A 13,367-nucleotide genomic window follows, 5' to 3' on the forward strand; every position below is an offset into this window, starting at 1 on the left:
GTTCAAGTGAGGAGGCCACTTGTGCACTCCCACCTCGAGACTGGGTTGGACCCCCTGAGAGTGTGAGGGGGTCTTGTCTGGGCAGCCTGAAAAGTGAAGCTCCCCAGGGAAAGGTCAACACCACCTTCTCCCCTTCTGCAGCTCTGTGAGCAGCAGCTGGAAGCTCTGGGGGGTGTGCCAGACAAAGGAGAAGTCATCTTTGGCGGGAGAAAGAGGTCAGGAAAAAGCCTTGGTAGATTTTGCAAGATGGTGCTTCGTGCACTTGTTATGCACCGGAATGAAACAACGTGGTTTGGGTGGGTTTTGTGACTCTTGTGCAGAACTTGAAGCCGTGTTCTCTTCTGTGGCTTTCTGGTTGTGCAGCAAAGGCTTCATTTATCTCCTCTTGCCTTACACTGTGTTGGACAGGTTACAGTTTTAGCAATTCAATAAAGACTTGACACAAACTCCCTGCAGGAAGAGGGGGAAAAAGTACTTTGAAGAAGTCCACAAGTATTTTACTAGAATCAGTGTCACTAGCTGTAATTCACTCACAGATTTGATTCATTGACTGCAGAAAGTAAAAAAAAAAAAGCCCAGTTCCTTTGGATTTTAGTGGATTGTGAATCCAGTTCTTTTGGGTTTGCTGGTTCTGTAACAATATCTGTTTGTAAATAGAAACTGCATTAGGAATCCTTGGGATTAACTTTAAAGGGTGTATCCAGGACAAGCCATCTGTCCCTGCAGCTCTGAAAATCTGTTTGCAGACCTGACTAACCCGGCCTGTACATGGAGATATGGATGCTCCAAGTCAGCCACTGAAGCCTTCTTCACAGCTAGGCAGCCAGCAGACATGGTGGGGGCTGTGTCTTTTGAGGAAGCTTTTGGAGAAAGATTTGGATCAGTTGCTGGGGAGCCTCTTTGAAACCTTTTGGATCTTCCAGCTGACACCTTTAGATGTGGAGTTCAAGGCAGGGAAGGATTTCAGCTCACTTGAGCAATCTCAGAGTCAAGTATCTCATGTAAGCTGGTTGTCCAAGGTCCCTGTTCTGCTGGCAGACAGAATCAGGCAGCTCCAGAGGACCTCTCTCCACTGCCTGGATGGATGGGTCTTGAGCAACCTGATCTAATGAAACATGTCCCTGCCCATGGCTGGGGGGGTGGACTAGATGATCTTTATAGGTCCTTTCCAAACCAAACCATTCTGTGGTCCTATGACTCAATGTCTTTAAGCACTTGATTTCAACAAAGACTGATGGATTGGACGGACATTTTTTTCAATGCCATTAGAGAAAGGGAATAGGTTGGTCTTTCCCCTCCTTCCCTACTCCCTTGAGTTTTTCCCAGTTCATGTTGAGACCAAGGAGTTTTCTTCAGCTTTGCTCCCAGTGCCAGAGCCACAGCCTGTGATGTGCAGCCAGATAGATGTAAGTTTGATGGCTGGGCACTCGTGCCCTGTGCAGAAGGACAGACCTCTCTCCAGTTCCTCAGAGGGCCTGTGAAGCAGGAGGCTTTGTGTGTTCCTGATTGTGTCAGCATCTGTAATTCAGCAGCATGTTCCATTGGGGGTAGTAATAACTACCTGAAACCTAAGACCTGCTTTTCTTACACAGCTGAAATACCCAACTGGTGCTCAAAGCTTGGGCTGTGAGAGCAGGGGTTAAAACCAGAGGCACGATGTGTTACCTGGGCTGAGCTGGAGCAGCACAGCAGGAGCAGGGTGAGATTGGTGCCTCCAACACCTCCTCAATGGACGTGCACACTTTCCCCTTGCTTGTCAGGCCCTGGGGTTTTTGTGTGTGTGCTGAAACCTGCTACCAAGTAAATGGAACCAGTGGGTGGGATTTTTCACTTAATGCTTCATTCTGTTGCTTTTAGGCCTTTCATCCTCTTCTGCATTCAGAGCCTGAGGTGGCAGGGCTGGAGATAGGAATCTGGAAACAAAGTGGATTTCCTGGTGGGCTCATCTGTATGATAATGTCCCTTTCCCTCCTGGCTCCCAGGGAGGAGAGGGTGGTGGCAGCTGGGGAGTCTCACAGAGGTGGGAGGGAGGCAGTGGCAGGGGTTGCCTTGGAAGAGCCTTTTCTTTTACTCCTAAGCTTTGTGCAGTGGGGTATTTTTTATACAATGAGGTCCGGCTCTATAGTCTTTGCTCTGTGGGTCTCTTCCCTCTGTCCTCAGAAGAACAAGCCAGGGCTGCAGAGTTGGGTCCTGCTTTGCAGGCTCTGGGAGTTTGATGGCAGCAGCTGCTGAGACCAAATTTTCTCCTCCCACGAGTGAGTTTCAGAGCAGGGGTTTTCATAAAGTATATGCAGAGCTAGATGTAGATAAGCTATCTGTGTAAAAAATAAACCCCGAAGAGAGGAAAATTCAGCCTTCTGCATTCAAAATAATCTGCATGTTTTGGGTTTAAACCAATCATGCCCTCACAAGCATCTGAAAGAAACTCCACATTTCAAGCTGCTCTAAAAGGACTCGATTTTCATTTCCTCTGACAGTCAGGAAGGAGGGGACACTAAAGCTGCCAGCATCTGGAGGACCAAGGAGACTGAATGGGAGAGAGCTGATTTCAGTCTTGTGCCAACCTTTCTTCCCATGGTGAGGCCATGGGTAGGAAGATGCATCTTGCTACCATGTTTTGCTCTTCATCAAAGGGTGCCCAAACAAGGTGCCTTTCAGCTAGGGACAGAAAGGAGCTCAGTCCTGCATCCCTCCTGATGGTAACAGGACAGTTTGCATTGAAGGTGACTGCTGCATTGCACTCAAAAGGCTCCTAAAGATTAACTAGAATGAGTTGCTGGTATGACAAAGACACACAGACAGTGGTAAAATGGTAAAAAAGGGAAGCAAATTGCAATCATTACCTTCCAGCTAGGAATTTAGCAAAAGTGTGCCTAATGCCTCTGCTCCCATGCCCTGGTGGCCCTCTCCTCCTGGGTGGGCTCACTGATTTAACACTGTCATGTGAAATTCAAGTGTTCTCAGACTGTATTTAGCTGAGAAGATTTCAGATGGGAAGAGGGGCTTTGGTGCCTGAAGGCTTCTCTTGTCTTTTCCAGCTGTATCACTGGGCTTAATAAAAAGCTGCTCTTCCTCTGTACATTCTTTACCTGAGAATGTTATTCATTCTTCTTTGTGCCAGGGAAGCAGCTCAGGATGACAGGAGGCTTGACTTGCAAGCTCAGACTGACATGGCTATAGCAGTGCTACTATGGGTTTGGAGACACTGGTTTCAGCTGCTTTTTACTCCCTTTAGCATAAACATGTATTTGAAACACAAACTACTGAAACTCTACGTGTCACAAACTAGGCAAAAGAGTGTCAAACATATTTCTAGTGTGAGGTGTCCCTGCTCATAGCAGGGAAGTTGCAACCTGATGATCTCCAAGACCCCTTCCAACCTTAACCATCCTATGATTCTCTAACTTCTTCCCTGTGATCAAAAGAAACTGGTGTCCACAGGCATTTAAAAGAGTTGAAGTCTGGCCCCTGAGCTCGGTGTAGGTATCTGGCAGGTCTGGGGAACCCCAGCTCCTCTGCACACCCCTGCAGAAATGCCCACTGAAGGTTTCTTCCCTAGCTTGCCCCCTCACTGGCTGCTACCTCCACCCTGCTGGGGTGCGGCGGGGGCTGACACTGCTGCTGTGTCTTTGCCTGGTGCCCCCAGGCAGCTGGTGGTGGGTGCACTGGGTGCTGCCCTGGGGTCCCTCCTGCCCTGCCTGGGCCATGCAGAGACCAAGGGAAGGGCTCTCCTAGCACCATAGTGCAGAGAAGTTAGAAATAATGTGTTGACTCCATCAGCTGCTGACACTGAACTCGGGACCTGTTCGTTAAGTTTTGGGATTCTCATGTTAGGAGAAGGAGGGTCAGGGGAGACCTCATTGCCATCATGTTCCAGGAATTGAAGGGTGGCTCCTGGGAAGATGGAGACTCCATTTTTAGAAGGAGTCAGATGAAAAAGAGGAGGGGTAATGGGTGCAAGTTACTCCTGGGGAGATCCCAATTGGACAGTAGGAGAAAAAATTTTCACTATGAGAACAGGCAGACACTGGAATCATCTCCCCAGGGAAGTGGTGGATTCCCCAGCACTGGACACTTAATTCTCAGCTGGACAAGGTACTGGGCCATCTGTTCCTACCTATAATGGTCAGACCAGATGACCCTTGAGGTCCCTTCCAACCTGGCATCCTGTGATGGTCAGTTTATCTCGGGAGGTCAGTTTACCAGCATCACCTGCAGGTGTGTGTGCCTGTGGTGCTGGTAGGACTGCCCATGGGAGCAGGAGCAAGGCTGCCCTTGGGCACGTTGGCTCCCTCCAAGCAGCAGTGTCTGTGTGGCCAAGTGCCAGGGGGTGAGGACACGGGTGGTGGAAGCACCAGCACACTCCTCCACACCCAGCAGCCACTGGCCAGGAGCTGCAGTTCAGCTGGAAGGAGCAGCTCAAGCTGCAGTGGCTGAAATGTCACTGCAGAAGTTTCTTGTTTCTCATTTTGCTCCTTCGATCCCCTGAAAAAGGATCAAGTTTCAGGGGAAAATCAGCCAGGGGCAGGCACAGGGGGGTTAGAATTACCAACATGCACAGAAGCAGGGCCAGGCAAGACACTTTTCAGGCTGCAGCCAGTCCTTGCTCAGCCTGGGACTGAGGGAGCTCCACATCCATTGCTCTTACTGTTAACGACACAGATGCTTCAAATTAAAACCCATTGTTTATTAGGCATTCCCAGATGGCTGTTCCATGAAGCAGTCACCCTCTGGTCTCAGGAGCTCGCAGCTCTTCCACTTGTCAGACCGTGTTAATTTTGTTCAGGGATGGTTTTAATCAACCCCAGAAAAACGTGCATTCTCACGTGGTGATTGTGAAAGGCAAAAATCTGCTTGAAAAATGAACGAGAACGAAAAACGCACAACCAAGAAAGTGCTGGTGGGTCCCAAATTTCCAGGCTGGTAGATCAAAGGAATGGGTCAGGTAGTGTTGGTGGGGCTGGGCCGTAGGGCTGGTGGGGTTTTCCAGCCCAGACTGGCTACAACTCACCCCTTGGCATCACTGCTGGGTGGCTGTGTGCCCTGTGGAATGAAGCAGGGGCCATCTCCAGGCCTTGCTTCCCACCTTCTCACACCTGCTACCAACTGAAGCAAATTCAAGTAAAGGTTGTGAAACCCTTCCTGTCCAGACACATTTGTTGGATGATGTATTAATTTGAGTCTTTATGAAATTACAATAATATTGTCCGGAAAGTCAGTATGTGTTGTTGTAAGTGTAGATACAACCTAATCAAATGCTAAGTCTTTGTCCACCCAGGGTGAAGCCCAGGTGAGTGTGTGCAGTTCTGGAGCCCCCAGCACAGGAAGGACATGGAGCTCCTCGAGTGAGCCCAGAGAGGGGCCACAAAGATGATCCAAGGGCTGGAGCAGCTCTGCTCTGGAGCCAGGCTGGGAGAGTTGGGGTGTTCAGCCTGGAGAAGAGAAGGCTCCAGGGAGACCTTAGAGCAGCTTCCAGTGCCTGAAGGGGCTCCAGGAAAGATGGGGAGGGGCTTATTATAAGGGCTTGTAGTGAAAGGACAAGGGGGAATGGTTTTAAGCTGAGAGAGGAGATTTAGATTAGACTTGACTGAATTATTTGCTGTGAGAGTGGTGAGAGCCTGGCCCAGGCTGCCCAGGGAAGCTGTGGCTGCCCCATCCCTGGCAGTGTTGAAGGGCAGGTTGGATGGGGCTTGTGCAGCCTGGGCTGGTGGGAGGTGTCCCTGCCCATGCAGGCGGTGGGAACTAGATGATCTTGAAGGTCCCTTCCAACCCAAACCATTCAATGAAATTACAGAGCTTCTGTACTTCAAGGGTTAGCTGTCACTAGCAAAGTTGGGAAGGGGTCAAGCTCCCCTTTCACCTGTTTTTCCCTGGATAGACCTCTGCCTGTCCTGTTTGAGGCACAGATCTAATGTCACGGTGACTCTGACCTACCACGCTACAGCTTCCACCTGAGTTCCCAGGCCTGTAGGATCAAAAGTGACCTCTTCCCATCCTGCTAAACTCCGAGCACATTTTTTTAAATTTTGAGAGATGATGAGTGAGCTGCAGAAGTGAAACAAAGACCAGAGCACCTCATCCTGAGCCACGTGGGACACGAGATGAGTCTGCAGGGGAGCAGAGCTTCCCCCAGCTCGCTCTGACCATCAGCCAGGGCTTCTCCAGCCCCGGGGCCATGTCCTGGCTCAGGAGGACATTTCATTTCCAGCTGTCAGGGTTCCAGGCTGGGCTCACTCCACAGCATGTGCACCTGCCTCCATTTCTCTCCAGCTCTAGCAGGGACCTCATGTCCCTCCAGGTCACAGCAGGCAGGAGAGGTGGAGCAGGAAGGTCCATGCCTGCAGCCACAGCCTCTTCCACAGCCTGTGCAGCTGACAGTGCCCTGCTGTCAGCCCAGGAGCCCAGCCCAGTGCCCTGCCAGGGGTCAGGGATGGGAGCAGGGTGCTGATTCCTGGGTGAGCAGGGCCCGGGTGACTCCCCGTTACAGCTTGGGTTGCTGACAACCTGAGACACGCTGCACGTTGCCTGTGCCTTCTGGGTGGCAGCCAAACACCCAGCCAGATCTCACTCAGTTGCTGCTTGGCCAGGTGAGAGTGTTTTCCTTGCATCTTCCACGTGCAGTGCTGCCAGCATCCCAGCTCTCACGTGTCCCTGGATGGGGACCCACAGGCTCCAGCCACGGCTCCTGCTCCTTCAGCACGATAAGACCACAAGGGACATCAGCCATTCAGCAGACACAGAGGTCTGGGCTCCCTCCCAGCCCACCCAGCAGGCCAGTGGGCACACACCAGCCTGGCAGCCCCTTCCCATCCAGCTACAGCTGATCAGTGTCCCAGGGCCTGCCTCTTTGCATGGGAGCCCAGCTCCTGGCTGCAGACCCTGGCTGGATCCCAAGTGGAGTGTCTGCCTGCTCTGTCCACCCTGGGGCACGCTGATCCCCTGTGCTTTTGCCATGTTATCTAAATGCCTCTGGAAGTCAGTCAGTTGTTCAATTTTTTCCTCCTCTGACCTCTCCTTCTGGCATCAGAAAGCTGCTCTGAGCATCCTGTCCTCCTTGAAATCTGAGCTCCAGCCTGTTGCTTGCTAATAGAAGCCCATTTATTGATATGTTGAGATTAATTAACCTTTCCCCTGGTACAGGAAAACCATATTGTTACATTACTGAACACGTGCATTTCCTGTCTGTGCAAACTGAGGGAAGAAGTTGGATCAAATCAGTTCTTAGATGGGAAGCGTTTCTGACACTGTCCTGGGGAGGCTGTGTTTGTCACTGGGATTCATGTCCTGCTTGTGCACTTCCCAGTCATTCCTGCCAGACCCTGTCTCTTGTCCCTCAGCCCACTCTTCACAAAGGAGCCTGATTTTTAAGAAAGTTCTTTGGCAGGCACCTAAATTTTGATCCTTTCGGAAATGTTCTTGGAAGAACTGGAGCCTGATGGATGCTCCTGCCTTTACAGATGGAAAATGTTCAGCTGGACTTCTCCTAGGGAGATCTTTCAGTCCCTGTTCTTCTCTGCAGCATCTCTAGAGGAGATTCATCATCCCTGTGATGCAGTAGCATGTGGGCAACATTTCCCAGGGTAAAGACAAGCAGGCAAGGACTAGTAATTTTGAGTGTTCCCCTTAGCCTTTCATTTGGCTTCACCTGGAACCATCTTACCTGCATTTGGCTCAGCTCTTGTCAGGGGGAACAGCACTGACACAAACCCAGCACACTCCCTCCCTGCTGGGAAAGGGAACCAGGCTCAGCCACGGTTTGGGGGGATGACTGAGGGACCTGCAGCACAGGGAGCCACAGGCTGTCCCCCCCACACCCAGGGGCACGTGCAGGTGAGGAGGCAGTGCCAGTGGGAGCAGCTCCAGGGCTCCTCTGAGCAGCACTGTGTCCATCTGAGGGGTCACCCTCCTGCTGAGCCCCCTTCCCTGCCTGCCCCTCAGCCAGCACCACTGCCCCACAGTGAGACCCAGCCCCAGGTAGGAAGGGGAGAGGGACCTGAGTTTTGTCCCTTGTAGATAAGAAGTTAAATGAGGCCAAGGAGGTCCCAAGGACACCTGACTCTTCCCTCTCCTCATGTACATTTATAGCTGACTGACAAAGAGATTTTTTTTCCCCTCTCAGTATTTCTTCTCCCATTGATGACAATCCTGTTCTTTACAGGACCCAGAAAATGTGAGGCAAGGGAAACAAAACAGTGGCACCAGATCAACAGCCTGAAAGGTGTTGAACTTGTGTCTGTCCATCTTATGCTTACATGCATTGTTGTCCCTACTGCTTTGCTTCCTTTCAGGCTCTTTAAATTGTTCCCTTGGTGTTCCTTCACATACATAACACATGGAGAGCTACCCCTCTCCAAAGTAACGTCAGCTGGCAGCTAAATATTTAACAATCTGACAGCATCTTTTCTAGTCACAGAGCTTGTATTGCCCAAACCTGGGGCTTCTACACAGTCCATTTAATCCAGCAGCTGGTCGGGGGGGGTTCTGGGGCTGACACTGAGTCGGAGGCCCTGCCATGGCAGCTCACACTGGTCTGTCAGCAGGAGAGACTGATGCTTTAGAAGGTGTTTTCTAGTGAGCACCTTTTTCTTAGGAGAAATAAGGGGAGATACCCCCTCAATTTTTTTCATGCCTTGAGGCTGGAGGGGTAATGTTCTTCATCAATATTTCTTGTTACTGGCTTGGTTGTGCCTAATGCACTCAGCCACCCTGAACATCTGCTCTGCATTCTCCCCAGCTGGCCTGGCTCACACACACTGCTGGGGTTAGTTCCATGTGAAAACTGCTGGGGACGAGGAGGTGATTTAGAAATCCCCTGAAATAGCACCTTCGGTGCTGCTCAGGGTGTGGAGCAGCTATGCACCAGTTAGCTTTTCTGCCTCCCCATATGGAACTAGCTAGAACACATTTATGCCTGCATCTCTCCTCCTTTTATAGCACAGGGTTGATATGTATTTGAGTGCCAATTTCTGTGTGCAGACAAGGTGGAGGGCCTGGCTCCAAAACACTTGTGGTGCTGAGTTAATTACACACGATACAGAAAGCGTTTCCTCCTCCTCTTTCAGTCCCTTCTGCAGCCCCTGGGTTTGTGTCCTGAGAGTTTAAAGGGTGCAGTGACAGCTGCTGCTCAGCTCCTGGCCCTTGATCAGAAGGGCTGCCCACAGGCACTTGGGGCAGCAGCTGCTGGAGCAGAGAAGAGCCACCACCCTGAGCTGCCTCCCTTCCCTGGGCTCCAGCCCAAGAAAGCCAAGAGGTTTTACCTGGAAAGCAGAGAGGATGGTCAGAGCCAGCACCAGCAACACCCCAGGCTCATCCTCAGTTCCTTGCTCCCTGCCAGTGTGGGGTTTCCCTGCAGGGCTCCCTCTTTCCACCACCTTTCCCTGCAAGCACAAAGCAAGCCTTGTTGCTTCCTTTTCCTACGGGCAAAATTCAGCTGTGCCAACACCTGCCAAGAGTCTCCATTGCAAACTTTGGGCCTGGAGTTGTGTTTGAGCAACAACTACACCTGCTTGGCACGCATCATAAGGCAGGTAAATCCTGCAGATTACCTTTGCTTCATTTTTTATTTTTAAATAAGCTCCTTTCAGGCAAGGAAGAGTGAGGCCTGCTAGAGCATTGCTGCATGGCATCAGGAGCCCTCTGCTCTGCTCTTGCTCTTGATTCTCTTGGGCAAAACTCATCATCCTTTCAGGCCCCCTCTCCCCATGCACAATTCTTCGTGTTTCCACCAGTTCACCTGATACTTCAGAAAACTAGTGTCTTGTTTTTAGAGGGCCTAGTGTAAAGCATGGTTGAAAAAATGAGTGAATGAGCTTTTCACAATCAAGCTCCTGACTGAGCTGATAAAGTTGAAAGAGATGATTCTAACCTCGTCTCCCTGGTGTCTGGACCACCATGGTTATAGCAATGGCACTGCTCCTGCATGCATCTCCATTTCTCCTCTGCAGCTGGAGCAGCACAATGACATTATTAAAGGCATTTCAAAACGCAGCCAGGCTTGTCACTGCTGGACCAGGAGATGCAGCCTTCTGTAAGAAACATTAGGACTCAGGAAACTTGCATGGGGATATTTATAGCATGGCTTCTTGCTGGGAGGGAGGGAGACTTATTTCTGAATACCAGAGGGCAGAAATAGTCCAGCTCTGAAGGTGAAAAGGTATGAACTTCTATTTGGGGAATACTGCATGACTGGAGTCGTGTGAGAAGGAAACCAGCAGTGAGCAGAGCCAGTGCAGCCTCTTCTGCCTCAGCTCACAGTATCTTTGGGACCTCAGGGTCAGAATCTGCCCCCTTTGTTCTGTGCCAAAACCTGACCCAAACATAAATAAGGCAGAATCTGCCGATTCGTTTTGGATCCACCCCATTTTTATTTTTATTTCACTAGATCCTAGTGCTAGGCTGCAAATGTTCCTTGGGAGGGAATCTGAGAAGTTTTAGGTGCTGATGCAAAGGGACAGATCTGCAACTTGTGATCAGAATACCCAGGGCTTGTAGTGGGACTTCACTCTGCATTTGTGATAGTGGATGAAATTATTTATTCAATACTTACTGCCTTCCCCTTAGCTGTGCTATTATTGACTTGGACCAAAGTAGCCCTTAAAGCAGCAAGGGCTGCTAGCCATTTTCCCAATTCTGGCTTTTAATCATCACCAGCTTGTAAATTCCTCCTTCAGAAGCTGAACCTGCTGGAAAGATTTCCAAGGAGTTGACAGAAGTGTTTTATAGAAGGGGCCCCTCTTTCCTCCTGGGGAATTACAACCCTATAAGTCTTCATTTTACTTGACATTCCAATTTGCAGCTTTGATGCCACAAGAAATGCCTTGGTTTTCAGTTTAGTGATGAAACTTGTGATACGGCAAGTGTAACAGAAAAGTGAAGCTCTGTAAAGGCCTAGTTAAGCTTCCCTTTGTTAATGCACATAGCCAGCCAGCCAGAAAGAAGAAAACCTCTCTTCAGCTGAGACATTTAGATATATATTAATGTCAAACATGAAAGCCCTAGAAACGCAACTGTGGTGTCTGGCTGTGAATAGTGTGGTGAGCCTCCCATAGCTGCAGGGCCTGAGGGACAGCCCAGATCACCCACAACTGCAGCCCAAGCACAAAGAAGACCATGTCCCCCAGCTGGGTTGGCTCGTGTCCTCAATCAGGTCATGGTCTGCAGGGGCTGGGGCAGCAGCCACGTCTCTGCTCCGTGACCGTCCAACACAGCTCAGGCTCTGCTCCCGTTCTCCTCCAGCCCCGTCCTTGCAGCCCAGTTCCCTGCAGCCTCAGCAAGGCCCATGGGCTTGCCATTGCTCTGGTGTGTTGCCATGCCCCTGTTAAACACACTCTGTGCTGGGGCATTGCAGCTCCAACGTCCAGCTGCTTGGGAGACACCTGGGAACAACACATCACAAACACTGATGCCCTCTTAGGTTGGATTGGTCATAGCAGAGGGAAAAGGAAAGCACAGAAAGCCTTATCTATCTCCAGAAGGGTTGTGCTTTGCTGCTTTATATTCTCTGCTTGTAAGGTCAAGTGCCCTGTTTGCCAGTTGAAAGAGTTTTGCTGGAGAGACCAAAGCCTTATACTCAGATCACTTCTTGCTCTTCTGCCTACAGGACCTTCCTCAGACCCAAGCGGCTGAGCTGAGAAAGTTGCAGTCCCACAGCCATGCTTGGAAATGAATTCATGGCTGCTTTTCTGGCCTGAGGGATTATTTTAATTTCTCCTCCTTCTCAGTCCTCTGAAATTTTTACAGGGAATGACATCTAAACTTAAAAGGAGGTAAGTTTAGTTGCAGGAGGAAATGAGCTCCTGTAGGCAAAGTTTTCCCAAGAAGCCAAAGAGCTGGCCAGCTGGAGGCTTTCTTCTCCATCACTCCGCACAGGGATGGCTTGTTACCTTGAGTAAGAAGGAGCAGGATTTGCTTGGATCCACAAACCCCTGATCTCTCCTGCAATAGCCCTGGGCTGCTGTAAGCCAGCTGGAAGGCAGGGACACCCTACTGTGCTATATTTTTTACTTCTCAGCCACTGGCAACTCAAAGCCTCATGAGGGCTGACTTCCTGGTCAAAGAGAGGGGTGCCTGGGAAGCAGGTGTGCCATGAATGGAGATCTATCTTTCACCTTTTGCTCACGTCACAGGAAGAACTGAATAGATGGAAACATCCCCTTTCCTCCAGTTGGCTGGTAAAATCTGTGTTGGATGAGAGAAGGTGGTGTAATGCTGTGGCTCTCCCTAACCCTGCCATCCCCACTCACAGCTAAAAAGCCTTTAAGTGGCAGAGATAACTGCTACTCAGCTGTGACCTTCCTCTCTCCAGACCATCCTTATTTTCTGCTCTAGAGAAGACACAGCAAGAAGCAGCCTTACCTATTAAATGCCAAATGACCCAAGAGTGGTCAGTACTAAAGCCCATGTGCTGGGGACCTTGTCCCAAAGCTACACCCTTGCATTTTCCATGCTCTTTTACCTTTGGTCTGCTTAACCCCAAAGTATGGCTTGGAAGAAATGAACCATTAAAACTGGGATGACACTTGAGTTTTCTCTTCTCTCCACTTCCACAGGCTGATGGAGGAAGCTGTTTTTTTTTGGGGGGGGGGCAGGGCTGAAGCTGGTAGCCAAGAAATAGCTCTTTGTCTCTGCCAGTCACTGCTTTCTTTGCTTCCCTTATCACAAGCTGGTGGTGCCTTTGCTGGTGCACCCAGGAGGCTGGGGGAGGAGGAGGAGGGTGCCTTTTAAAACTCTTCAGACTCGTTGACAGGGCTGATGATTTAGGTGAGTGTGCTCAGGTGCTAAATGACCTTCCTGTAGTTCTTTGAAGCTTGGTGAATGAATAACCATCTCTCACCTGGGCAGGGTGAGACTTGGTGTGGTGCTGAGAGCAATGATGAAATCCTGTCAGGCTTCTCCAGCATTAAGGTGACATGAAGGCAGCCTTTCCCCCTCTGACAGCAACCCTAGGACGTGTCCTTGCCTTCATGCTTGCTCCCACAGAGCTGATTTCCAGTGGTTTTGTTCAGAGAACAACCATCAGCCCCACAACACACTCATCCTCCTCATTTCCAGGCTGGAGGGGAAACCATCCAGGTATCTGTGCTCAACCCTCTGTGAGCCTTCAAAGAGGAGCACCCATTTAAGGCAATGGCACAGAATTGAGTCTCTTTGCCCTAAAAAATGAGAGGAAGGTGCCCTCTGACAAGACAGTGCTGTGAGCCACAGCAAAGCTCATGTCTACCCTAAGAAGTGGGGAAATTATGACTTCATTTTCAAGGCAACACCTGGGTTTAGGCATTCAGGGCAGAATCTCCATCTCTGGGTGGCCACACAGTCACCAAGTTCCGTGCTAACTGTATGTAACTGTATGTATGTGTGAATTTGCCTGT

This window comes from Chaetura pelagica, unplaced genomic scaffold, assembly GCF_000747805.2.
Source record: "Chaetura pelagica isolate M959 unplaced genomic scaffold, ChaPel_1.0 scaffold46, whole genome shotgun sequence".
Classification (NCBI taxonomy): Eukaryota; Metazoa; Chordata; class Aves; order Apodiformes; family Apodidae; genus Chaetura; species Chaetura pelagica.